At 46.0% G+C, this 27,575-nt stretch overlaps 1 protein-coding gene, 1 long non-coding RNA gene and 1 pseudogene across 5 annotated transcripts in view; 1 reads left to right on the forward strand and 2 right to left on the reverse strand.

Annotated features, from left to right (window-relative positions):
• TXNL4A (thioredoxin like 4A) overlaps window positions 1-27,575 on the forward strand; it is a 51,930-nt gene that overhangs the window by 4,458 nt on the left and 19,897 nt on the right. The gene's annotated exons all lie outside the window — the stretch shown is intronic.
• Window positions 12,818-13,642, reverse strand: LOC102127583 (INO80 complex subunit C pseudogene; annotated as a pseudogene).
• On the reverse strand, window positions 26,727-27,058 carry LOC141409019 (uncharacterized). Its single transcript, XR_012427080.1, has 3 exons — window positions 26,970-27,058; window positions 26,861-26,928; window positions 26,727-26,819 (listed from the first exon to the last, which is right to left on the reverse strand). It is a non-coding gene; the product is annotated as an uncharacterized lncRNA (long non-coding RNA).

Below are 27,575 nucleotides of genomic sequence, written 5' to 3' on the forward strand. Positions count from 1 at the left end.
GGATGGTAGGCACAATGGAAATGTTAAAATATGGGCCAAATTTTACAAATATTTTGAATAACCTGGCCAGTAAAGTGAGTTCCCCTGTTGCTGTGAAGTTCACAAGGAACTTGCCACAGTGGGATATTTTTTTCTCGTAGGATTTTCCAACTGCTACGGCTGTTGCTTGCCTGCAGAGAAAGCTTTTTAACCCAATGGGAAAACACACAGAGCATTACTAAAACATACTTGTAATATTGAGGTGATAGCAGCCAAATAAAATCAAACTGCCATACCTCAAAAGGTCCAGCTGGAAGGGGAAAATGACCCTGGGCGGCTTTCCTTTATATTTGGGACAAATAACACATCAGGAGTAAAACTTTTGTGCCCCAGCGAAGGGCGGTTTCCAGTAATACCGTTTGTACCACAGTGAAGGGCGGTTTCCAGTGATGTTGTTTGTACCACAGTGAAGGGCGGTTTCCAGTAATACCGTTTATACCACAGTGAAGGGCGGTTTCCAGTAATACCGTTTATACCACAGTGAAGGGCGGTTTCCAGTAATACCGTTTATACCACAGTGAAGGGCGGTTTCCAGTAATACCGTTTATACCACAGTGAAGGGCGGTTTCCAGTAATACCGTTTATACCACAGTGAAGGGCGGTTTCCAGTAATACCGTTTATACCACAGTGAAGGGCGGTTTCCAGTAATACCGTTTATACCACAGTGAAGGGCGGTTTCCAGTAATACCGTTTATAGCACAGTGAAGGGCGGTTTCCAGTAATACCGTTTATACCACAGCGAAGGACGGTTTCCAGTAATACCGTTTATACCAGTGTGAAGGGCGGTTTCCAGTAATGTTTGTACCACAGTGAAGGGCGGTTTCCAGTAATGTTTGTACCACAGTGAAGGGCGGTTTCCAGTAATGTTGTTTGTACCACAGTGAAGGGCGGTTTCCAGTAATGTTGTTTATACCACAGTGAAGGGCGGTTTCCAGTAATGTTGTTTGTACCACAGTGAAGGGCGGTTTCCAGTAATGTTGTTTATACCACAGTGAAGGGCGGTTTCCAGTAATGTTGTTTATACCACAGTGAAGGGCGGTTTCCAGTAATGTTGTTTGTACCACAGTGAAGGGCGGTTTCCAGTAATACCGTTTATACCACAGTGAAGGGCGGTTTCCAGTAATACCGTTTATACCACAGTGAAGGGCGGTTTCCAGTAATGTTGTTTATACCACAGTGAAGGGCGGTTTCCAGTAATACCGTTTATACCACAGTGAAGGGCGGTTTCCAGTAATGTTTGTACCACAGTGAAGGGTGGTTTCCAGTAATGTTTGTACCACAGTGAAGGGCGGTTTCCAGTAATACCGTTTATACCACAGCGAAGGGCGGTTTCCAGTAATACCGTTTATACCACAGCAAAGGGCGGTTTCCAGTAATACCGTTTATATCACAGCGAAGGGCGGTTTCCAGTAATACCGTTTATACCACAGCGAAGGGCGGTTTCCAGTAATACCGTTTATACCACAGCGAAGGGCGGTTTCCAGTAATACCGTTTATACCACAGTGAAGGGCGGTTTCCAGTAATACCGTTTATACCACAGTGAAGGACGGTTTCCAGTAATACCGTTTATACCACAGTGAAGGGCGGTTTCCAGTAATACCGTTTATACCACAGCGAAGGGCGGTTTCCAGTAATATTGTTTATACCACAGTGAAGGGCGGTTTCCAGTAATACCGTTTATACCAGTGTGAAGGGCGGTTTCCAGTAATGTTTATACCACAGCGAAGGGCGGTTTCCAGTAATATTGTTTATACCACAGTGAAGGGCGGTTTCCAGTAATACCGTTTATACCAGTGTGAAGGGCGGTTTCCAGTAATGTTTATACCACAGCGAAGGGCTGTTTCCAGTAATACCGTTTATATCACAGCGAAGGGCGGTTTCCAGTAATATCGTTTATACCACAGCGAAGGGCGGTTTCCAGTAATATTGTTTATACCACAGTGAAGGACGGTTTCCAGTAATATTGTTTATACCACAGTGAAGGACGGTTTCCAGTAATATTGTTTATACCACAGTGAAGGGCGGTTTCCAGTAATACCGTTTATACCAGTGTGAAGGGCGGTTTCCAGTAATGTTTATACCACAGCGAAGGGCGGTTTCCAGTAATACCGTTTATATCACAGCGAAGGGCGGTTTCCAGTAATACCGTTTATACCACAGCGAAGGGCGGTTTCCAGTAATGTTGTTTGTACCACAGTGAAGGACGGTTTCCAGTAATATTGTTTATACCACAGTGAAGGGCGGTTTCCAGTAATACCGTTTATACCACAGCGAAGGGCGGTTTCCAGTAATGTTGTTTATACCACAGTGAAGGGCGGTTTCCAGTAATACCGTTTATACCACAGCGAAGGGCGGTTTCCAGTAATGTTGTTTATACCACAGTGAAGGGTGGTTTCCAGTAATGTTCTTTTTACCACAGTGAAGGGCGGTTTCCAGTAATACCGTTTATACCACAGTGAAGGGCGGTTTCCAGTAATGTTGTTTGTACCACAGTGAAGGGCGGTTTCCAGTAATATCGTTTATACCACAGTGAAGGGCGGTTTCCAGTAATACCGTTTATACCACAGTGAAGGGCGGTTTCCAGTAATACTGTTTATACCACAGTGAAGGGTGGTTTCCAGTAATGTTCTTTTTACCACAGTGAAGGGCGGTTTCCAGTAATACCGTTTATAGCGGGATATCATTTTATCTGGATTACAATGGGTTAGATTATGGACATATTCCATAAGGGGCATCTGGCATCCCACTGGAATAATGGGTTATTAGGTCCATACCATATTTCAGTTTCGGGAGAAAAGTATCTCCCTGACCGTTTCCAAGCAGATTTCTCTTTGTAGGAGCTATGCTCTGGGTTTCTTTCACCATGTTTCTAAGTGTTTCGGGTTTTATGGCTGTTTCCTGGATCGGGGCTGGTGGCTCGGGAGCTGCTCTTTTAGCTGTGGCATCAGCCGATTGTTACCCTTTCTGTGGTGTCTAATTTTGAGTGACTGGGATTTTTATAACTGCCAAACATTTGGGTTTTAGAATAGCTTCTAACAGCTCTGATACTTACCATACATTTTTTATGGGTTGGCCTGAGGAGGCTAAATATCCTCTGTCTTTCCATAGCATCCAAAGTCATGCAAACCCCAAAAGCATAGCAGCTGTCAGTGTAAATGTTTGCAGCCTTGTATTTTGCCAGTTGACAAGCTTGGGTCAGGGCAATCAACTCGGCCACTTGAGATGATCTGGCTTGGGGAAGAGGACCAGCTCTAATTACCTTTAGTAAGGAAACCACAGCATATCCTGCTCCAAAATTTCCATCCTCTCCTCTTAAATAAGAGCCATCTGTATACCATTCTAGTTTCGCATTATCCAGTGGCATCTCTTGTAGGTCTGTCCTGGAGGTGAGAAGTCAGTCAGTCATCAGAACACAGTCACGAGGAGTCTTGTCGGAAGGGCCTGGCAAGAGAGTGGCTGGATTAAGATTATACTGGGAAGTAGTAATATTGGAAGATGGTACAAGCAAAATTTGATAAGAAGCTTACCGGTTGACAGACACACGTTGAGTATGATGAGAGTTTAGAAGGGTCTCAAGAGAATGTGGCACAGAAATGGTAAGGGGGGATCCCATAATTATTTCTCCAACAGACTTGTACGGAAGGGCCATGGTTGCTATTGCTCTCACACAAGGAGGCAACCCTCGCACCACCGGGTCCAGGTGTTGGCTGTAATAGCCTAGAAGTCTCTGATGATCACCATGCTTCTGGATCAGTACCCTGGAGGCAGTACCTCCAGTTTCATATATGAAGAGGGAGAAAGGCAGTTTGTAGTTTGGTGCCCTAAGGCTGGGGCGTTAGTTAGAATTTCCTTTATTTGTTGTACAGCTGATTGTCCCTCAGGACTCCACAAGACAGGATGGGGTTGTTTATTTTTTAAGTATGCCTACAGAGATTGAGCCATAAAGAATTTCGTATCCAGTTTCTACAATAGCCATTCAGGACCCAAAATCCTCTAAATTGTTTATTAGTGACAGGCATTGGGAAAGCTAAAATTCCTCTCACTCTGTCAGGGTTAATACTCAGTCCTTTGACTGAGATAATATGCCCCCAAATACTTAACTTGCAGCAAGCATAGCTGAAGTTTGTCTTTGGACGCTTTGTGTCTCTTGGTGGCTGTTCGAGTAAATATAGACTATCTTCATGGGAGGAAGATGGTGTGTCTGAACAAAGAAGAAGGTCATCTACATACCGAATGAGTGTTGAGCCCTGGGGAAAAATTAAATCCTCTAAATCAGTTTGTTTCTTTTTTTTTTTTTTTTTTTGAGATAGAGTTTTGCTCTTGTTGCCCAGGCTGGAGTGCAATGGCACAATCTCGACTCACAGCAACCTCCACCTCTCAGGTTCAAACGAATCTCTTGCCTCAGCCTCCCTAGTAGCTGGGATTACAGGCATGTGCCACCACACCCAGCTAATTTTGTATTTTTAGTAGAGATGGGGTTCCTCCATGTTAGTCAGGCTGGTCTTGAACTCCCAACCTCAGGTGATCCGCCCGCCTCAGCCTCCCAAAGTGCTGGGATTACAGGCATAAGCCACCATGCCTGGCTCTAAATCAGCTTTTAATATTTGGGAAAAGTAAGTGGGACTTTCTGTATGCCCCTGAGGCATTACAGTCCACATATATTGCCCTTCTTTCCAAGTAAAGGTAAACAAATACCGGCTGTCTGGATCTACAGGAATACTAAAGAAGGCACGGCAGAGATCTGCAGCTGAGAAATACTGGCTGGTAATGGGTATAGCTGATAGGACATGTGGGTTGGGACTACTGGGTGTCTGGGTATTACGATATTGTTGATTGCCCTCAGGTCCTGTACAAATCTCTGTCCTCTCCCACTTGGTTTCTTTACAGGGAATATAGGGCTCGTGCAGGGAACAGTGAGTCCCCTTTTCAGACAATCTTATATGATAGGGGCGATTCCGTCTATGGCTTCCTCTGTAGTATCCTAGAGGATACTGTTGGAGGTTGAGCAGGGGTTTCTTGGTCTCTCGGGTTTATCTCTACCTTTACTGGAGTGGCTGAGAAGATTTCCTCTGTGTCTGTATTTGACTAGACCGTGAGTGGAAGGGACGTCGTTGAGCAAGTGTTCTGCTTCTGGTGTTAACAGGAAAATCGGGGAAGCTAAGAGGAGGTTTATCATTTCCTACTCTTTATTCCAACGTCTTCTCTTCTCCCTTAATATTTCTTCCTCTCTCTCCATTTCATTTTCCTGGTCACAAGATGATGTTTTGACATTACTGGTAGTAAATTGTGGTACACTGTCAGGACATTTTTTTAATGTGGTATTTTTGGTCCTCTGGCTCCAATTCTTAAAAAGAGTTCACCTTGTGATGAAAAAGTATATGGATGAAAAAGATATATGATGAAAAAAGCATTATGGATGTTGAGGAGGTCATGGCCCAAAAGATTGACAAGGGCCATAGGGCGTATAAGAAACATGTGGGTCCTACTGAGCGTGTCACACTTAGAGCCTGTGGTGGGGGAGTGGAACCCAATGAAACGGGAAGGTACAGGTTTGTACTTAAAACATAAGATTGTTTTATTAGACATACTCACCATGTTAACTTTTTTATTACTCCGAGGAATGGGGTTTCTAAATAAGCTGGGATTTATCAGAGATATAGTCATGCCTGTGTCAATAAAGGCAGTTGTCAGCTCATGGTTATTATATTAATCTCCCCCAATTTTTTTTTGTCAGGCTAGAATATTTGGAGACATAAAACTCCTGTACTTCCTCAGAGCACCCCTAGTCTTCCTGAGTTGCATTTTCCTGCCTTTTCTTTCATTTCAGCCTAAGGCAATCCCTTTTAAGGGGTCCTGGACTTTCACAGCAGCAACAGACTGGGAGGGAAGGGTTCTCAGATCTAGAGAGCTTAAAAATCTTTCTGGGGCTGATAGGTTTAGAAGTTAATTGCTTTAGCTGTACATGCATAAATCTAGCAATCTTCTGTTTTTCCTTTTTTATCACAGTGTGGGATAATTGGTCAGCTAAGTTAACTAGTTCATTAGTTCTAGCTATGACCCAATTTATCATATGTGGCATTTTACAAGCATGGCTAAATCATCATCTAGTCTGTTTCATAAATTTGCATTTAATAATGTATCATTTTTATTGTTTTCAAAGCAATCAGCTGACATCCCACAATACTGTCTAAAAGTTTTATCAAAACATGTGAAACAATCTAAAACGAATGCATTTGGGTTCTGGCAGCATTGCTGGATTTTTTTCCAATCCACAACCCTTTAGAACACTGAAGGAATAGTATTTAACAGTCATTGCTCGTTCCCATGCATCTTTACGCCTGTCTTCTGGATTTGGTGGGGGCTGGTTGTTGTGGCTATACTGGGCATTCAGGGGTGAAATCTGTTACAGGGTCTGACCGTGGTGCTTTTTCTAGCTGTTCTTTCGCTGTAGCTTCTGAGACCAACATGTGGACCAGCTGATAAAGGTCTAAATGACCTGGGTCCTGGGTTCTAGGACTTTGAAGGGCTCCAAATTTAAAGGGGAAAGGGTGGGATATTGAGAAGCACAGAACGCTGAGATCTTGCTGGGTAAAGTTAGTCAGCGTCTTAGTAATCAGGAATGTAATTCAAAACGTTATTGTTTTTGTAACTTCCTAGAAACAGGGAATTCAATATTTTAGTCTAAATTTTTACCTAGTAAGGTCCCTTCTGTCCCTCAATAATAAATATTCATAGTAACATATGGGAGGATATTTCAACCTGAGTTAATATCCTCTTCTCTATTTGGTTCTTTTTTCCCTCATATAAAAGTTCAGCATTGTTCAATAACTTTAAACAGTTCCTTTATAAGACAAGGTAATGTTCTTATGCGGGTCGCATGGGGGGTGGGGATATAAAAGTTCAGCATTGTTCAATAACTTTAAACAGTTCCTTTATAAGACAAGGTAATGTCCTTATGCGGGTCGCATGGGGGGTGGGGAGCCTGCTGTGGAGACATCCTGTCAAACCCCAAACCTCTCTAACTTTTGCCTGAAAAGAATTTGGAGTCAAGAGTTTGTACCTAATATTTGCAACCCTACGGCGCCACCTAGTGGAATAGGATTTTCCTCCGTGGGGAGCCCTGTCCGCCCTGTTCGCCATACTTCTAGTTTCCTAATTATTTTTCCTTTTACATCCCTCTGTCAGTGATCAGGCAACATGTCCTATTTGTAAACAAAAAAACTCCACTTTCAACTGCCAGAAGGAAGCTATCCTAATAAAACAGGTTTTAGCTTCAATACCGTCCCCATCAAAGGAAGGGCAGCCATTCAGTTCTCATGTTCTTTTAAGGCGCCTGTTCTGCATTCAACGACATTGGGATTTAAACAAAAAAGAATTTTGCATTTGAGGTTAATCAGTCCCATTCTGTGGGATTCCAGTTTTTCACTGGGGACATAGCAAGGGAAGCCAAATAGGGCATTAAAACACTTTCTCCATTAAAGAGTCTTGCCCAAGTCCAGCTACTACATAATCTCTCCCAGGCCTATTGGATACCTTGGGAGGCTTTGGGCTGAGTGGGTCTAAGAATCCAACAGGGCGGAAAGCTAGGGTCTTGCACAGGTAAGTGTGACTAGTCCTGCCTACTATCTCCTCCGGATCCATGAGTAAAGGTCACACTTGTATCCATGGGGTGGCACCTATAGTGGTTGCCAGGACCCAGAGGAGAGGAGGAAAGAGAAGGGCAAAAGGGCAATGCCTTTTCTCTATTTCCTTCCACCCTTGGTCACGCCAAAGGGAGGAACGGGACTAAGGAATGCCTTGTCTGCCACTCTTTCTAGATGGGTAACAAACCATCTGCATTCTGTACTCCCCTTGAGTGCATTCTAAATCACTGGAACTCATTTAACCCTAAGACTCTAAAGAGAAAGTGGCGTATATTCTGTTACACAGGGTGTGGCCTTGTTACCATCTTAGGAACAAACAAACCTGGCCCAAGGAAAGTCTTGATTTCTATACTATCAGCAACTAAAACTTTTCTGTAGGCAAAAGGGCAAATGGTCCAAGGTTCCCAGTGTACAGGTTTTCTTTGCCTTGCAAGATAACCTAAATCTTTATAAGCATTGTACAGTTAACCCTACCCTCTTGGCAGCCACGTCAGGCAAGCCTGCAAAGGATGGTTCCCCAGAGTCAAGAAAACAAACCCTTGGGGAACCCTCAAACACAACTTCTGGGTGCCCTACCTGCCCCACAATAGCCAGATCATTAGTTCCTCTGGTAGTGCCCCTCAAGAAACTCCCAACTTTGCTGTTGCCCCTGCAGGAAATGCCCAATGGTGCTACTGGGTTCAAGTTTCCTGCTCATTGCAGGACCTTAAACAAATAAAGGGGGACCTGGGGAGGTTCTCTAATAACCCTAATTAATATATAGAGGCTTTCCAAAATTTAATCCAAGTGTTTAATCTAACTTAAAAAGATGCTATGCTACTTTTAAGCCAAAACCTAACTGTTGGTTGGCGGGGAGGGAAGCAGTCTTACAGGCAGCAGACACATTTGGAGATAACCACATCTCCTATAGCTAGTCTAAAAGTCTTAAAGGAAGAAGTCTAAAAGAAAGAAGGGTGAGCAGATAGCAAAACCTCCATTCCCAGTAGGGAGGGAGGCAGTACCCCTTGAAAATTCCAATTGGAATCCCAACAATTCTATAAATGAGCAGGGGGGGAAAAATGCTTTCTGATGTGCATACGAAAAGGCTTATAAAACACCTCCCTGCCTCCTGATTCTGTTAACAGACAGTTAATGTTAAAAAACAAATTTATTACTCAGGCAGCCCCTAATATCAAAAGAAAATTGCAAAAACTGGCCACAGGTTCAAATAGAACCTCTTCTAAAGAACCTCTTCAAAGTGGCTACTTCAGCCTTTACAATAAAACCCTGGAGGAGGCCCAGGAGAAGGAGAGGAACTATAAGACAAAAACAGAGGTTTTAGTGGCTGCATTACAGGCCTATAAAATCCAGAACCCTCAAAGTGCATCTGCTAATTGCTACCAATGTGGCAAACCAAGGCACTTCAAAAGGGATTGCCCAGACGTCAAGCAGCAGCCACCTCAAGCGTGTCCAGCCTGTGGTGGAAACCACTGGAAGTCAAACTGTTCCCGGAGACGTAGGTCACTGGGTCCAGAACCAGTCTCCCAAGTGGACTAACGGGTCCCAGGAATCAATTCCCTGGCTCCAGTGGTTCCCACTGCCCTTACTATCCAGGAGCCCTGGGTAATTCTGAAGGTAGAAGGGAGAATAAAATTCAGGCAGAGGTGATTTCAGATGAAGATGAGGAATTTGTAGGGAACTGGAGCAAAGGTGACTCTTGTTATGTTTTAGCAAAGAGACTGGTGGCATTTTGCCCCTGCCCTAGAGAATTGTGGAACTTTTAACTCAAGAGAGATGATTTCGGGTATCTGGTGGAAGAAATTTCCAAGCAGCAAAGCATTCAAAAAGTGACAGGTGCTGTTAAAAGCATTTTGTTTTAAAAGGGAAACAGAGCACAAAAGTTCAGAAAACTTGCAGCCTGACAATGAAGTAGAAAAGAAAAAATCCATTTGTTTGAGGAGATATTCAAGCTGGCTGCAGAAATCTACATAAGTAATGAGGAGCCAAATGTTAGTCCTCAAGACAATGGGGAAAATGTCTCCAGGGCATGTCATAGGTCTTCATGGTGGCCCCTCCCATCACAGACCCAGAAGCCTAGGAGGAAAAAATGGCTTTGAGGGCTGGGCCCAGGGTCTCCTTGCTGTGTGCAGGCCTAGGGACTTGTGTCCCGTGTCCCAGCCACTCCAGCTGTGGCAGAAAGGGGCCAACATACAGCTTGGGCTGTGACTTCAGAGGCTGGAAGCCACAAACCTTGGCAGTTTCCATGTGGTGTTGAGCCTGTGAGCACACAAAAGTCAAGAACTGAAGTTTGGGAACCTCTGCCTACATTTCAAAAGATGTATGGAAATGCCCGGATGCCCAGACAGAAGTCTGCTACAGGGGCAGGGTCCTCATGGAGAACCTCTGCTAGGGCAGTGCAGAAGGGAAATGTGGGATCAGGGCCCCCACACAGAGTCCCTACTCGGGCACTGCCTAGTGGAACTGTGAGAAGAGGGCCACAGTCCTCCAGACCCCGGAATGGTAGATCCACTGACAGTTTGTACCGTGCACCTGGAAAACTAAACATGGCGTTTAGCAGACACTCAACGCCAGCCCATGAAAGCAGCCTGGAGAGAGGCTGTACCCTGCAAAGCCACAGGGACAGAGCTGCCCAAGGCTATGGGAACCCACCTCTTGCATCATTGTGACTGGATGTGAGACTTGGAGTCAAAGGAGATCATTTTGGAGCTTTAAAATTTGACTGCCCAGCTGGACTTCGGACTTGCATGGGCCCTGTAACCCCTTTGTTTTGGCCAGTTTCTCCCATTTGGAATGGCTGTATTTACCCAATACCTGTACCCCATTGTATCGAGGAAGTGACTAGCTTCTTTTGATTTTACAGGCTCATAGGCAGAAGGGACTTGCCGTGTCTCCGATGAGACTTTGGAGTACAGACTTTTGGGTTAACGCTGAAATGAGTTCAGACTCTGGGGGACTGTTGGGAAGGCATGATTGGTTTTGAAATGTGAGGATATGAGATTTGGAGGGGCCAGGGAAGAATGATATGGCTTGGCTGTGTCCCCACTGAAATCTCGGATTGTATCTCCCAGAATTCCCACATGTTGTGGGAAGGACCCAGCAGGAGGTGATTGAATCATGGAGGCTGGTCTTTCCTGTGCTAGTCTCATGACAGTGAATGAGGCTTTTGAGATCTGATGGGTTTATCAGGGGCTTCTGCTTTTGCTTCTTCCTCATTTTCTCTTGCTGCCACCATGTAAGAAGTGCCTTTCACCTCCTTCCCTGTTTCTGAGACCTGCCCAGCTATGTGGAAATGTAAGTCTAACTAAGCCTTTTTTGTTGTTGTTGTTCCTAGTTTCAGGTACATCTTTATCAGCAGCATGAAAACGAACTAATACAGTCCTTCCCAAAGATGCCCACACGTGAAATCCTGGACCCTTATATAATATTTAACAGAAGTAGGCTGGGTGCAGTGGCTCACGCCTGTAATCCCAGCACTTTGGGAGACTGAGGCGGGTGGATCACGAGGTCAGGAGTTCGAGACCAGCCTGACCAACATGGTGAAACCCCGTCTCTACTATAAATACAAAGAAAAAAAAAATCCAGGTGTGGTGGCGCATGCCTGTAATCCCAGCTACTTGGGAAGCTGAGGCAGAAGAACCGCTTGAACTCGAGAGGCAGAGGTTGCAGTGAGCCCAGATGGTGCCACTGCACCCCAGCCTGGGTGACAGAGCGAGACTCCATCTCAAAAAAAAAAAAAAGAAAGAATGAACTTCCAACTGCTTCCTTCAAAAGAAAGTGAGGCAGACTTATACAGTCCCAGGAGATGGACGTGACACCTCTGCACCACTCAGAATTGCCTGAAGTGGGGTGGGGTGGGGGAGAACGGGGTGGGGGAAGCACTTGGGTAAAAGTACAAAGAGGATGAACTTAATGCGGAGAAGACAGGAAGTGGGAGAGGAAGGGAACGTCATGAATATTAAAAACAGGCAACGTAAAAACAAAATGCAACCGATTAAAATATTGTTTAGTTTAGAGACAGACAGATACAATAAAGATGGGGTGAGGGAAGAAAAGATGGCAAAAGGAGAGGACCAGGCCTGAGAAGAGGAAGAGGAGAGTGTGGAGGAGGCTGCTTGCCTGCTGTGGGATGGATGGCAGCGGCACTTCCCCAGACGCACTTTTCTCAAATGTAAAACTAACCAGTCTTGTGCCACAGATGTGAAGATAACCCCATAGAACTTAAAGAGCGGACCATAAACTTGCCATGCATGAGAGCCACTAACATTTACATCTGAAAAACAATTTGGATACCCAAGTCTCCAACGAACAGTCACACTGAAGCTGGAGAGCACATTCGTAACACACGGAAAAACTTTTTTTTTTTTTTGAGACTCCATCTCCCAGGCTGGAGTGCAGAGGTGCAATCACGGTTCATTACAACCTAGACCTCCTGGGTTCAAGCGATCCTCCTGTCTTAGCCCCTCTGAGTAGCTGGGACCACAGGTGTGCGCTGCCATGCCCGGCCTATTTTGTATTTTTTGTAGAGATGGGGGTCTCACTATGTTGCCCAGGCTGTGAGGAGGGCGAAAATCACCTGGTGACCGTTGAACAGGCTCCAGAGACAAATCTTCTTACCTGAGCAATTCAGAAGGGAGCAAAGACCGCCTGGTGACCATCAAACAGGCCATCTGGAGGCAAAACTCATTATATGGAGAATTCAGAAGTAATCGAACTTCCCTAGTATCTAAAGACAGCATCTGATTCTGATACAGGGACTAAAAAGAAATCATTTAGGCAGTTAGGGTAAGAGAGTCCTCAGTAAGGCTTTCCTTTTAACAAAAAGCTGCCCCAAAATTATTTCTTTTCCAACAAAGAGCAGCCTGTAAAATCGAGCTGCAGACATGGAGAAGCCAGCTGGAAGCCTGCATAGGCGAATGCTGGCAGCTGTGCCGATAGAAAAGGGATAGCTGGAAGCCAGGTATGTTCAACATGCAAGTTCCCCTTCCCTTTTCTTTTTTCTTTTTTTAAAATGAATAGTTTTATTGTATTTTCTTGTCAAACACCTTTACTTGAGGCAACAATTGACGTATAATTTAATTCAGCGGGAAATATCACACTTGGAGGGAAAACACACACTCAAAAAAACCCTTAAATCCAAACATTCTTTCCAAGGCACGGCACTGGCATTTTCAGATTGACAGCAGAACGATTTGTTTCCATGAAACAAAATCACGAGTCCAGAGTCTGTTTTTGAAACAGCTTTCCACTTCATCTCCCTTTCTCGGGCTCAGGGAAGGATGCTCGAGGCCTTCCTCAGGGCCAGGTGGCCGGTGGTGACCTCAGAGGGCAGCCTCCGAATGTAGGAAAACTCTTCAATGGTGCCGAGCCGCAGTTTGCTCGGGGGTCTGTGTGGTTGGCAGGCAGACCCGGAACATCAGAATTCTTCTTAGCTGGCTTAAAGGGTGGAGGAGCATCAGTACTGAAGTAGTTGGGATCGTTCGGTTGCCACGGCAGTGCCCTTTGGGAAGCGAGGATTTGTTTCAGGTTCTTCCAGGTCGTGTTCTTGGCAGCTGCTGCGCCACCGTGGCCAGAGTGCACAAAGTTGGGATCCTTAAATGGCAAAGGTTTGGCAGCTTTTTCCACAGGTCCTGTGCTAAACTCAGACGGCACCACTTTATTCTCACTCCTGGCTTCCACGCTGATACCCTGCACAGAGCTGGAGGCGGATGCTGCTTTCTTCTTACTGGCTGCTGCCGGCGTGGGAAGGGCTGGCCGGCCTCTTCTTGCTGCTCGGACTGTTCCGGGAGTGGAAGTGGTGCCACAACTGGAATTTGCGCCGCCATCGCACCCTGAGTCTTCCCCTGGTCCCCCCGCGCCATCGCACCCTGAGTCTTCCCCTGGTCCCCCCGCCGCCATCGCACCCTGAGTCTTCCCCTGGTCCCCCCATCCCTTTCCCAGCACGGGCCCTGGAACTTCTTTCCCCCCTTTCCTTTTCTTTGTCGTCACATGTGCAGTAAAAAAGCAAGCAAGGTGGTGCCCCTAGGTAGAGACCCTATTTGCATAAAAAGATTTGCATAATAAAAGGATGAGTTGGCCGGCTTCTTCCAGTGCTGCGTAAACGACACACCTGGTCCAGCCAATCCTCTGTGGCCTGTGTAAATCAGACACCGCCTTCTCAAGCTCATCTATAAAACCATCTCGTTGCGAAGCGGGAAATCCTCTCAGAAACCCCCTCACTCTGCATAAGGGAACTCTTCTCTTTTGCCTATAAAACTGCCGCTCTTAAACTCACTCGTTGTAAACCTCGGGTATTACCCCAGACAAATGACACCGCTTCAATTCCAGGCCTCTTTCAACTTTTATAAGTAAATTTGTAAACATCTCTGGAATACTATGCTGAAACTCAGTTTACAACCCTAAGCTCCAACCTTAAGGTCCATAAATGCTCCTAAGGAAAATCCACCACTGGGCGCTCAGTCCTCTCTCAGGCGCCACGCTGCACTCTTTTGCAGCGTTCTTCCTAATATACTTCCCTTTTTTTTTGGGGCGGGGGGGGGGGGGGCGGGGGGACAGAGTTTCACTCTATCGCCCAGGCTGGAGTGCAATGGCATGATCTTGGCTCACTGCAACCTCTGCCTCCTGGGTTCAAGCGATTCTCCTGCCTCAGCCTCCTAAGTAGCTGGGACTCCAGGCGCACACTACCACACCCGGCTAATTTTTGTACTTTTAGTGGAGACAGGGTTTCACCATATTGGCCAGTCTGTCTCGAACTCCTGACCTCATGATCCACCCACCTTAGCCTCCCAAAGTGCTGGGATTACAGGCGTGAGCCACCGTGCCTGCCTTGTTGTTTATTTTTCAGAAACAAGGTCTATGTTGCCCAGGCTGGCCTCAAACCCCCAAGGTCAAGTGGTCCTCCTGCCTCAGCCTCCTGAGTAGTTGGGACTACAAAAGTGTGTCTCCACACTAGATAAAGCTGTTTTTGGAAAGTTGTTCTTCCTACATAGTTTTCTTTTTTCTTATTCTTTTTCCTTTTTCTTTTGTGAGACAGAATCTTGCTCTGTCTCCCAGGCTGGAGTGCAGTGGTGCAATCTCGGTTCACTGCAACCTCTGCCTCTTGGTTCAAGCAATTCTCCTGCCTCAGCCTCCCAAGTAGCTGGGATTACAGGCACACACCATCATGCTGGCTAATTCTTGTACTTTTAGTAGAGACAGGGTTTTGCCATGTTGGCCAGGCTGGTCTTGAACTTCTAACCTCAAGTGATCTGCCCTCTTCAGCCTCCCAAAGTGTTGGGATTACAGATGTGAGCCACTGTGCCTGGCCAACATTTTTCAATACGGAGTTAAATAACAACATTGAGAAGCCCTGCTATAAGCTCCCAGGAAAACTATTGTCCATATTCATTTATCTAGTAGGATTCTGTTACTAGGCCAGAGAATGTATATTATTATTTTATTCCTGAAAAAGTATCATAAAATAAAGGGTGCATATGTAGACATTTTAAATAATAAAAAGTTAATACCTACATATGCACTGCCCACCCTAAGAAAGACAGTATAAGCAATTGAAACACTCTTAACCTCTAATTCAATGGCTGTCGTCTGGGGGCAATTTTCTTCCTCCCGGGGGAACTTGCAAAGTCCACAGACAGCCTGGGTCATCACCACAGGGAGGGGCCACCACTGGCATCTGGTGGGTGGAGGCCAGGGCCGCTGCTCAACACCCTTCGAGTCCAGAATGCCCCACTGGCCTCAGGTGTCACCAGGGCCTTCCCACTGCATGCTGGTTCCCCAGGAGATCATCACAATCTCATGAGACTCTCATGTTAACCGTCCCTTGCCCTTCCTCACGGTTCTACTGCACGTCTGTGTCTCTAGGTCACATTTGGCTTTGCCTTTGAACTTCACGTAAGTGGGATCATTCAGTCCAGCCCTCTTATCACTGCAGCTCTTTGCTATGTCTAACCTTTTTAGCCAATTCATCCTGTTTCTAATGTTAGTTATCCGGATTTTCATTTCTGGGAGTTTCACTGGCTTCTGTTCTGTACTTGCTAACAGTTCTGATGCTTTCTCCTCCTTACTGCTTTTCATTCCTTTAAACACAGACGTATTCGTATTCTGTGTCTCATCATCTCAGGACCGGCAGCCGCTGTGCACCCGATGTTTTGTTTGTGGTTTCTTGGGACTCTGCTCAAGGCTCATTTTCTCTGGTGATTTTCTCATGAGTTCTCAGAGCATGCATATTCACTTCTGCATGGGTCAAAACTAAAGTTCTAAATTCAATGTGCACACAGAAGAATTCCACAGCCCACCTTGACCTGCTCACCCACCCCTTTCACGAAGCGGAAGCGAGGGCCTGGCGCTTCCTTTTTTCTTCAACCAGCAAAGTAACTCGGACCTCCCACTGAGAGGAAGTGCGGATCCTCCCCCAGACCGCTGGGAATTCTCAGGAACACCATTCCACCCAGGCTGAGACAGGCACCCGGTGCCAGCTTCAGGCTTCTGGCTTGAGGGATGCAGCCCTCTTCCCATCCACAGGTAAGGTGGGAGCAGGCACCCACCTCTACCCACTTTTCTCTGAAGGGAGGGTTTGCCTGAGTTCGTGCCACACTCCCAGAGTCCAGGCTTTGGGTGGTGGTGTCAGGCCTCAGGCTGCCCTCAGGGCAGGCACATCAAACCCCTGGCAGGCAACAGCCCTGGGGGAAACGTAAGCCTCGGAATTCCTCTACTTACCTGCCAACCCTGCCCCCAAGGAATCCCTTAACTTTCCTGCCAACACTGCCAAGCTTTTTTTGTTTTTGTTTTTGTTTTTGTTTTTTAAAGTAGCTTATGGTGGCTCGTGCCTGCCCAGAAATATGGGAGGATGAGGAGGAAGGATTTCTTGCAGCCAGGACTTTGAGACCAGTGACCCATCTGACATGGTTTGGCTGTGTCCCCACCCGAAATCTCATCTTGAATTGTAATCCCCGGTCCAAGAGCAGGACCGAGTGGAGGTGGCTGGATCATGGGCGTGGTTTTCCCCCACGCTGTTCTTGTGATAGTGAGTGAGTCTCATGGGATCTGATGGTTTTGTGTCTGCATTTCCCCTGCTTGCATTCATTCCATCCTGCCGCCCTGTGGAGAGGGGACCTGCCTTCTGCCTTGATTGTACGTTTCCTGAGGCCTCCCCAGCAATGTGGAGCTTAAACCTCTTAAGAGTCACTTAAACCTCTTTCCTTTATGAATTACCTCTTCTCAGGTGTTTCTTCACAGCAGCGTGAGAATGAACTAATACACCGTCTCCAATAAAATAACGCTTCTTAAAAGTAGCTTTTAAAATATTTCTCCTGCTGCCCTAGAAATCACTGACCATGTAATCAGCCAAGTTCTGGAAACAAATTCCTGACAGTTAATATTAACAATAAAAAAATTATAACTGAAGAGACAAGGAAGAGGAAAGAGAAAGAAGCTGTGGAAGGAAAATAGAATCTCAAGACCCCAAACTCACAATGCCAAACGGAAAATTAAGCTTGGGAACTAAGTCATGCCAAAACTGCTTCTCCTTTTGTTCCCAAAGAGAGAGTTGTCATTTCGCATGCTTGCCCTCAGGGTCCAGGCAGCAGGCATACACCCTGAGGTCACCTGGTGGGGTGTCACACTGCACAGGACTTGTGCTGGACACACCTTGAAGTGCCCCTCAGACCATTGCTGGGCCCATAGGCTCTTGAGGGGTGCTATAGCCAACTGGATGGACGTCCTAGGCCTATCCCAGGCCACCCAGCGCTGGACTTGAGGAAATGTCCTCCATAGAGGATGAAATATGATGACGACCACCCGGGGGCCAAGACAGCAAAGAAAGCAGCACTCAGTGCGCGAGCCTGGCCAGGCTGAAGCTGAACAGACATGTCCATCTCCCAGGACAGCTCAGGGGTGACCAACTGGACAACAGGCCCCCTTCCCAGCAGTGGGCGTTCCTACTTGGACTCCCCTGAGGACATCCTGGCCTCCCTCCCTGCCATCTTCCTGTCCCTCACCTATTGCTGGAGGGTTCAAGAAGGTCTACCAATGCCTGTGAGATGCCAGCCACAGCTGGTGTCCGGGGTTTTTGGCACCATGGTGAGAAAGAATTCAGGACCGAGTCAATGAAGTGAAAAGACAGAAGCTTTTATTGCAAAGCGAAAGCACACACTTAGGACAGAAGTCGTGCCCAAAGGAATTTGGGTTTCTAACTTTATGTGCTCTTCTAATTAGGGGGTGGAAGAATCATGTGGTTTTCTAGGGAAAAGGCAAAGGTCTCCTAGAATGGGGGTGCCATCCATTTTCATAATCATGTGGTTTTCTAGGGAAAAGGCAGAGGTCTCCTAGAATGGGGTGCCATTCATTTTCATACTAAATGTGGGCATGCTCAGAGCTGCCATACACCCAGCCTCATTTTAAAAATTGGTTCCTCTTACTCTGCAAAATTAATGGTTGAGTAATCATTCTTGGCAATCTCAATACCAGATCTGTTGCTGACAATGAAAGCCTTGAGGGACAAGGCCTTTTCTACGTGAGTTTGGACTCTATAGGCAACTCTTCAGTGGCTTTCTGTTTCTAGCATTTTACTCACACCTTTACCTGGTGAACGGAACTGCAGGTTGTGCCATACGTAACCCCTTTGCTTTCCCATCACTCTAGGAGGGCAGCCCGGATTTGGTGGAAAGTATTCTCATCAGCATGCACCTGGACACGAGGACCTAACAGATAAAGATGTGCCACAGGGTTTGCAGATTGCTTGACCATCTGTTTGCTGGTTCAGGATTGTTGAAATCTGCACTGTTTGCATGTTTTATGAGGCTTCTCCAGTCACATGGTAGCAGGTAAGAGAGAATGAGAGCCACATGAAAGGCTTTCCCGTTCTAAAACCATCAGCTCTTGGGAGATTTATTCACTACCAGGAGAAAAGTATGGGGAAAAACTGCCCCCATGATTCAGTTATCTCCAGATCCCTCCCAAAACATATGGAAATTATGAGAGCTATAATTCAAGATGAGATTTGGGTGGGGACACAGCCAAACAATACCATTCCATCCCTGGCCCCTCCCAAATCTCATGTCCTCATATTTCAGAAGCAATAATGCCTTCCCAACACTCCCCCAAAGTCCTTTTAGCATTAACTCAAAAGTCCACAGTCCAAAGTGTCATCTGAGACACAGCAAGTCCCTTCTGCCTATGAGTCTGTAAAATCAAAAGTAAGTTAGTTACTTCCTAGATACAGTGGGGGTGTAGTGATTGGGTAAATACAGCCATTCGAAATTACAGAAATTAGCCAAAACGAAGGGACTAAAGGCCCATGCAAGTCTGAAATCCAGTGGGGCAGTCATTAAACCTTGAAGTTCCAAAACGATCTCCTTTGACACCATGTCTCACATCCAGGTCACACTGATGCAGAAGTGGGCTTCCATGGCCTTGGGCTCTGCCCTGTGGCTTTGCAGGGTATACCCCACTCTTGGCTGCTTTCATGGGCTGGAGTTGAGTGTCTGTGGCTCTTCCAGGGCCACAGAGCAAGCTGTTGATGGATCTACCAGTCTGGGGTCTAGAGGATACTGGCCTTTTTCTCACAACTCCACTAGGCAGTGCCCTAGTGAGGACTCTGTGTGGGGGCTTAAACCTCACATTTTTCTTCTGCACTGCCCTAGCAGAGGTTCTCTATGAGGACCCTACCCTTGCAGCAAACTCCTGCCTGGACATCCAGGCATTTCCATACATCCTCTGAAATCTAGGCAGAGGTTCCCAAACCTCAATTCTTGACCTCTGTGCACCCAGAGGCTCCACATCCCATGGAAGCTGCCAGGGCTTAGGGCTTGCATTCTTTGAAGCCACAACCCAAGCTGCACCTTGGCCCCTTTTAGGCACAGCTGGAGTGGCTGGGACACAGGGCACCAAGTCCTTACCTAGACTGCACACAGCACGGGGGCCCTGGGCCAGGCACAAAAAAAACACATTTTTTCCTACTAGGCCTCCAGGCCTGTGATGGGAGGGGCTGCCACGAATGTCTCTGACATGCCCTAGAGACATTTTCTCATTGTCTTGATGACTAACGTTTGGCTCCTTGCTCACGCCTGTAATTCCAGCACTTTGGGAGGCCGAGGCAGGCAGATCACTTGAGGTCAGGTGTTCAAGACCATCGTGGCCAACATGGTGAAACCCCGTCTCCACTAAAAATACAACAATTAGCTGGGAGTGGAGTCGGGCACCTGTAATCCCAGCCACTCAGGAGGCTGAGGCAGGAGAATCACTTGAACCCAGGAGGGGAGGTTGCGGCGAGCCGAGATCATGGCCACTGCATTCCAGCCTGGGTGACAGAGGGAGACTCCGTCTCAAAAAACAAACAAACAGAAAATTTGACTCCTTATTACTTATGCAAATTTCTGCAACTGGCTTGAATTTCTCCACAGAAAATGGGTTTTCCTTTTTTTTTTTTTTTTTTTTTTTGAGACGGAGTCTCGCTCTGTCACCCAGGCTAGAATGCAGTGGCGTGATCTTGGCTCACTGGAAGCTCCGCCTCCCGAGTTCACGCCATTCTCCTGCCTCAGCCTCCCAAGTAGCTGGGACTACAGGCGCCTGCCACCGCGCCTAGCTAATTTTTTGTATTTCTTAGTAGAGACAGGGTTTCACCGTGGTCTTGATCTCCTGACCTCATGATCCGCCCACCTTGGCCTCCCAAAGTGCTGGGATTACGGGCGTGAGTTACCGCGCCCAGCCGGGTTTTCCTTTTCTATCTCATCGTCAGACTACAAATTTTCTGAACTTTTACACCCTGTTTTTCTTCAAAAACTTAATCCTTTTAACAGCACCCAAGCCACTTCTTGAATGCTTTTCTTTGCTTAGAAATTTCCTGCCAGATACCTAAATCATCTCCCTCAAGTTCGAGTTTCACAGATGTCCAGGGCAAGGGCAAAATGCCACCAGTCTCTTTGCTAAAACATAGCAAGAGTCACCTTTATTCTAGTTCCCAACAAGTTCCTTATCTCCATCTGAGACCACCTCAGCCTGGATTTCATTGTCCACATTATCAGCATTTTGGTCAAATCCATTCAACAAGTCTCTAGGGAGTTCCAAACTTCCCACATTTTCCCGTCTTCTTCTGAGCCCCCCAAACTGTTCCAACCTCTACCTGTTACTCAGTTCCAAACTTCCCACATTTTCCCGTCTTCTTCTGAGCCCCCCAAACTGTTCCAACCTCTACCTGTTACTCAGTTCCAAACTTCCCACATTTTCCCGTCTTCTTCTGAGCCCCCCAAACTGTTCCAACCTCTACCTGTTACTCAGTTCCAAACTTCCCACATTTTCCCGTCTTCTTCTGAGCCCCGCAAACTGTTCAAACCTCTACCTGTTACTCAGTTCCAAACTTCCCACATTTTCCCGTCTTCTTCTGAGCCCCGCAAACTGTTCCAACCTCTACCTGTTACTCAGTTCCAAACTTCCCACATTTTCCCGTCTTCTTCTGAACCCCCTAAACTGTTCCAACCTCTACCTGTTACTCAGTTCCAAACTTCCCACATTTTCCCGTCTTCTTCTGACCCCCCGAAACTGTTCCAACCTCTGCCTGTTACCCAGTTCCAAAGTTACTTCCACATTTTTGGGTATATTTACAACAACACCTCACTCTACTGGTACCAATTTACTGTATTACTCCGTTTCCACACGACTGATAAAGACATACCCAAGACTGGGTAATTTATCAAGAAAAAGAGGTTTAATAGACTCACAGTTTCACGTGGCTGGGGAGGCCTCACAATCATGGTGCAAGGGGTAAGGCACATCTTACATGACAGCAGACAAGAGAGAGTGAGAGCCAAGCAAAAGGGGTTCCCTTATAAAGTCATCAGATCTCATGAGACTTACTCACTACCATGAGAACAGCGTGGGAGACTCTGCCCCCATGATTCAATTATCTCCCACTGGGTCCCTCCCACAACATGTGAGTTACGGGAGCTACAATTTCAGATAAGATTTGGGTGGGACACAGCCAAACCTTATCACATGTTTTTAAGCATTTTGGGTTTTATGGTCATTTCCTGGATTGGGGCTGGTTCAAATGCTGCTCTTTTAGCTGTGGTGTCAGCCAATTGGTTACCCTGACCTTCTGTGTTGTTTAATTTACAGTGACGTGGGATTTTTATGGTTGCCAACTATTTTGGTTTTTGAATAGGTTTTTTTTTTTTTGAGATGGAGTCTCACTCTTGTCACCCAGGCTGGAGTGCAGTGGCACAATCTCAGCTCACTGCAACCTCCACCTCCCAGGTACAAGCAATTCTCCTGCCTCAGCCTCCCAAGTAGCTGGGATTACAGGCACCCGCCACCACACCCGGCTAATTTTTGTATTTTTAGTAGAGACGGGGTTTCACCATGTGGGCCAGGCTGGTCTTGAACTCCTGACCTCATGTGAGGAAACCACAGCATATCCTGCTCCAAAATTTCCATCCTCTCCTCTTCAATAAGAGCCATCTGTATACCATTTTGGTTTAGCATTATCCAGTGGCATCTCTTGTAGGTCTGTCCTGGAGGTGAGAAGTCAGTCAGTCATCAGAACACAGTCACGAGGGGTCTTGTGGGAAGGGCCTGGCAAGAGAGTGGCCGGATTAAGATTATTATACTGGGAAGTAGTAATATTGGAAGATGGTACAAGCAAAATTTGATGAGAAGCTAACCGGTTGACAGACACACATTGAGTATGATGAGAGTTTAGAAGGGTCTCAAGAAAATGTGGCACAGAAATGGAAGGGGGGAAGCCATAATTATTTCTCCAACAGACTTGTACGGAAGGGCCATGGTTGCTATTGCTCTCACACAAGGAGGCAACCCTCGCGCCACCGGGTCCAGGTGTTGGCTCTAATAGCCTAGAGGTCTCTGATGATCACCATGCTTCTGGATCAGTACCCTGGAGGCAGTACCTCCAGTTTCGTGTATGAAAAGGGAGAAAGGCAGTTTGTAGTTTGGTGCCCTGAGGCTGGGGCATTAGTTAGAATTTCCTTTATTTGTTGTACAGCTGATTGTCCCTCAGGACTCCACAAGACAGGATCAGGTTGTACATTTTTTAGGTATGCCTACAGAGATTGAGCCATAAGGAAGAAATTTGGTATCCAGTTTTTGTTTGTTTGTTTCTTTGTTTGTTTTGAGATGGAGTCTTGCTCTGTCGCTCAGGCTGGAGTACAGTGGTGCGATCCCAGTTCACTGCAAGCTCCACCTCCTGGGTCCACACCATTCTCCTGCCTCCTGAGTAGCTGGGACTACAGGCGCCCACCACCATGCCTGGCTAGTTTGTATTTTTAGTAGAGACGGGGTTTCACTGTGTTAGCCAAGATGGTTTCAATCTCCTGACCTCGTGATCCGCCCACCTCGGCCTCCCAAAGTGCTGGGATTACAGGTGTGAGCCACCGCGCCCGGCCACTGGTATCCAGTTTCTACAATAGCCAGGCAGGACCCAGAATCCTCTAAGTTGTTTGTGACAGGCATTGGGAAAGCTAAAATTCCTCTCACTCTGTCAGGGTTAATACTCAGTCCTTTGGCTGAGATAATATGCCCCCAAATACTTAACTTGCAGCAAGCATAGCTGAAGTTTGTCTTTGGACACTTTGTGTCCCTTGATGGCTGTTTGAGTAAATATAGACTATCTTCATGGGAGGAAGATGGTGTGTCTGAACAAAGGAGAAGGTTGTCTACATACTGAATGAGTGTTGAGCCCTGGGGGAAAATTAAATCCTCTAAATCAGCTTTTAATATTTGGGAAAAGTAAGTGGGACTTTCTGTATACCCTTGAGGCATTACAGTCCACATATATTGCCCTTCTTTCCAAGTAAAGGTAAACAAATACCGGCTGTCTGGATCTACAGGAATACTAAAGAAGGCACGGCAGAGATCTGCAGCTGAGAAATACCGGCTGGTAGTGGGTGTAGCTGATAGAAGGATATGTGGGTTGGGGATTATTGGGTGTCTGGGTATTGCGATATTACCTACTGTCCTCAATCCTGTATAAATGTCCATCCCCTCTGGCTTGTTTATTTTTGTTTTTGTTTTTACAGGGAATATAGGGCTGTTGCAGGGGCTTGTGCAGAGAATCGTGAGTCTCCTTCTCAGTTAATCTCGTATGGTGGGGCGATTCCATCTATAACTTCCCGTCATAGAGGATACTGTTTAAGGTTGGGGGGTTCTTCGGGTTTATCGCTACCTTTATTGGAGTGGCTGAGAATATTTTCCCTGTATCTGTATCTGACTGAGACTGTAAGCGGGAAGGGACATCCTTAAGCAAATGCTTCACTTCCGGAGTTAACAGGAAGACTGGGGAAGCTAAAAGTTTTACTGTTTTCTGCTCTGTATTCCAGTGTTCTCTCTTCTCTTCTAGTATTTCCTTCTCTCTCATTTCCCTTTCCCAGTCACAAGATGCTGTCTTAATATTACTAGTACTAAATCGTGGTGCATTGTCAGGACTTGTTTTTTCTTTCTGAGATGCAGTCTCCCGCTGTCGCCCAGGCTGGAGTTCAGTGACACAACTTTGGCTTACTGCAACCTCCGCCTCCCGAGTTCAAGTGATTTTCCTGCCTCAGCCTCCCAAGTAGCTGGGATTACAGGCATGCACTACCACACCCAGCTAATTTTTGTATTTTCACTAAAGACGAGGTTTCACCATGTTGGCCTGGCTGATCTCCTAACCTCATGTGAGCCACCTGCCTCGGCCTCCCAAAGTGCTGGGGTTACAGGCATGAGCAACTGTGTCTGGCTGTCAGGATGTTTTTTAATTTGATATTGTTAGTCCCTGGCTCCAATTCTAGAACAAGTTCACCTTTCGATGAAAAAGAGATATGAGCGTTATGGATGTTGAGGAGATCACAGCCCAAAAGACTGACAGGGGCTGCAGGCACATTAGAAACACAAGGGACCAACTAAGCATGTCACACTTGGAGCCCAGGGCGGGGGATCTGAACCCAAAGAAACGGGAAGGTTTAGGTTTAGACTTAAAACATGAGATAGTTTTATAGACACACCACCTTGTTCATTCTTTCATTACTCTGAGGTACGGGGTTTCTAAATTAGGTGGGATTTATAATAGATAGAGTCACTGCCTGTGTCAATTCAGGCAGTTGGAAGCTCATGGTTTATCGTTATATTAATAATGATAAACATGTTTTTTATAATATATATAATATAAAACAGTATAATAAAGATAAACATATTATATTAATCTCTCCCAATGTGTCAGGGTAGAATATTTGGAGCAGTGAAGCCCCTGTACTTCCTGGGAGCACCCCTAGTCTTCCTGAGTTGCATTTTCTTGCCTTTTCTTTCATTTCAGCCTAATGCAATCCCTGTTTAGGTGTCCTGGTCTTTTACAGTAGTAACAGACTGGGAGGGAAGAGTCCTCAGACCTAAGAGCTTAAAATCTTTCTGGGCCTGAGATGTTTGAAAAGTTAATTGCTTTAACTGTAATGCATAACTTGGGCAATTAGTTTTTCCTTTTTATCACAGTGCAGGATAATTGGTCAGCTAAGTTAACTAGTTCATTAGTTCTGGCTGTGGCCCAATTTATCATGTTGCATTTTATAAGGGTGGCTAAATCATCAACTAGTCTAAGAAATTTGCATTTAATAATGTAGCATTTGTATTGTTTTCATAGCAATCAGCTGACATCCCACAATATTGTCTAAAAGTTTTATCAAAACGTGTGAAATAATCTAAAACTGATTCATTTGGGTTCTGGCAGCATTGTTGGATTTTATTCCAATCCACAACCCTTTGGGACACTGAAGGAATGATATTTAACAGAACAGTAGTTAGTTCCTGAGCATCTTTGCACCTGTCTTCAGGATTCTGGGAGGCTGGTTCGTTTGGTCTTCCTGGCCCTTTAGGGGTCAGGTCTGCTACAGTGTCTGACCACTGTGTTTTTCCAGCCACTTAGCTTTAGCTTCTGAGACCAGTATGTGGACCAGCTGATAAAGGTCTGAACGACCTGGGTCATAGGTTCTGATAATGAGCTCAAACTCTTGAGCAAACCCAACTGGATCTTACAGGAGGCAGGAAATTCTTTGTGCTTCGCAACTCAGACGTTGACCAGGGTTCATAGACAATCACAGGAGTTCCCCTAACTGTTAACGGTTGTTCCCGAAACAGGTTGATCATGAGAGACGTCCCTATGGTGTCCCCCTTTTCCACATCTTCCAGATGAGAGGCTGCCACTGGGGTTACCAGAGAATCGGCAGGAAGTTAGAGTCCCTACTGCCTTTGGTTCAGTGAGTGGCAGGCAAGGAGGAGAATATGGTAGATTGGAACCTGAAGGAAAAGGAGGGGAGAGGTCTGGTCCAGGAAGTTCAGAGGGGTAAGGGTAGAGTGGGGGTGTAGGTGGAGGTAGGGGAGGCACTAAGGGGGAAGGGATTTGGAGGATTTCTTTAAGAGAGATGAAAGATTATAGAGAGTTCTTAATTGGCAGTTTAAGTTATTTGTTGGCTTCTTGTAGCTACTTTCATGGTACCTAGAGAGTAGCAAGTGGGGGGAAAGATCCTTTAGGTATGCATAGAGAGATTTGGTATTCTCCAGGTACCATGAAAGTAGCTCTCCCATTCTGGTTTTTTAGTTTTTGTGCCCACGTTTTCCATTCTGGTTTGCGGGCACACTAAATTGGGCATCTCAAAAGATCCCCATTTAGGCCTTTGTAACTTGGAATCTACTTTGGTTATAGTGGTCCACTTGGTTAAATACTTGCATGACGATTTGCCATAAGTATTTTGCGTGTACCCTGCCGGAGTTTCTAAAGGTGGAACTTCATGTTCCTCAGCTGCTGGGGTTTTAGCTAATTTAGAGGCCTCATTCCCTATAATTTAAGGTTCCCCTTCGGATTCAATCAAGTTGGGAAGTGTGTGAGACCCAAAGTGTGTTGCTTGGGGACCTGGCTTTTCAGGGCCATTATTCCTTGAATCAGTTCAGTCCACTCTTGTTGCGGCTACCTGGTAAAGTGTGTCAGGGGCTCCAGGTGTGGGAGGGGTCAGCTCCTTATATGCACCCACCAGATGAGATTAGACCTTAAATACATTCTTCTGAGGGGAGCCAGATGAGATTAGACCTTAAGTACTTTCTTCTGAGGGGAAACTAGATGAGATTAGACCTTAAGTACGTTCTTCTGAGGGGAAACCAGATGAGATTAGACCTTAAATACGTTCTTCTGAGGGAAACCAGATGAGATTAGACCTTAAATACGTTCTTCTGAGGGAAACCAGATGAGATTAGACCTTAAGTAGAACCAGATGCGATTAGACCTTAAGTACGTTCTTCTGAGGGAAATCAGATGAAATTAGACCTTAAGTACTTTCTTCTGAGGGAACCAGATGAGATTAGCCCTTAAGTACGTTCTTCTGAGGGAAACCAGATGAGATTAGACCTTAAGTACAGTCTTCTGAGGGGAACCGGCTCAAAGCTGCTGCACATCCTAAGGAGCTTTCCTCCCAGACACCTTCACATGATTCTCAGTCACCTGAGAATGCCCTGAAGGGCTGAGGGGAGTAAAGTGCTCTTATTTCCTTAGAAAATTCCACACTCATAACCTAGAGGGTTTGGAATTGGTCAAATCCGGTAGCGGAAAGGATTGAAACACACACACACACAACCCAACAAGACGGAAACAACAAAACAGCTAAGCAAAACTAACAATGATCACACAACTTACCTGATTTCTGAGCACTCAAGTGTAAGCAGAAATTAACAACAACGGGTTGTTAATGCTAACTTTAGTCATTTAAAAAGAATTTGTAAGACAAAATCCCAAACCAGTTCCTTACCTAGTGATAGGAGCCCAAGCGGAACAGTGCTCTCCACAGATGCAGAAGCAGACAGGCTGCCTTCCTTGATGGAAGCGAGTGGAAACTCCCAGGAAAAAAGGAGATTTTTTTTTTTTTTTTTGAACAGC

The sequence above is a fragment of the Macaca fascicularis genome, chromosome 18 (genome assembly GCF_037993035.2).
Source record: "Macaca fascicularis isolate 582-1 chromosome 18, T2T-MFA8v1.1".
Lineage (NCBI taxonomy): Eukaryota > Metazoa > Chordata > Mammalia > Primates > Cercopithecidae > Macaca > Macaca fascicularis.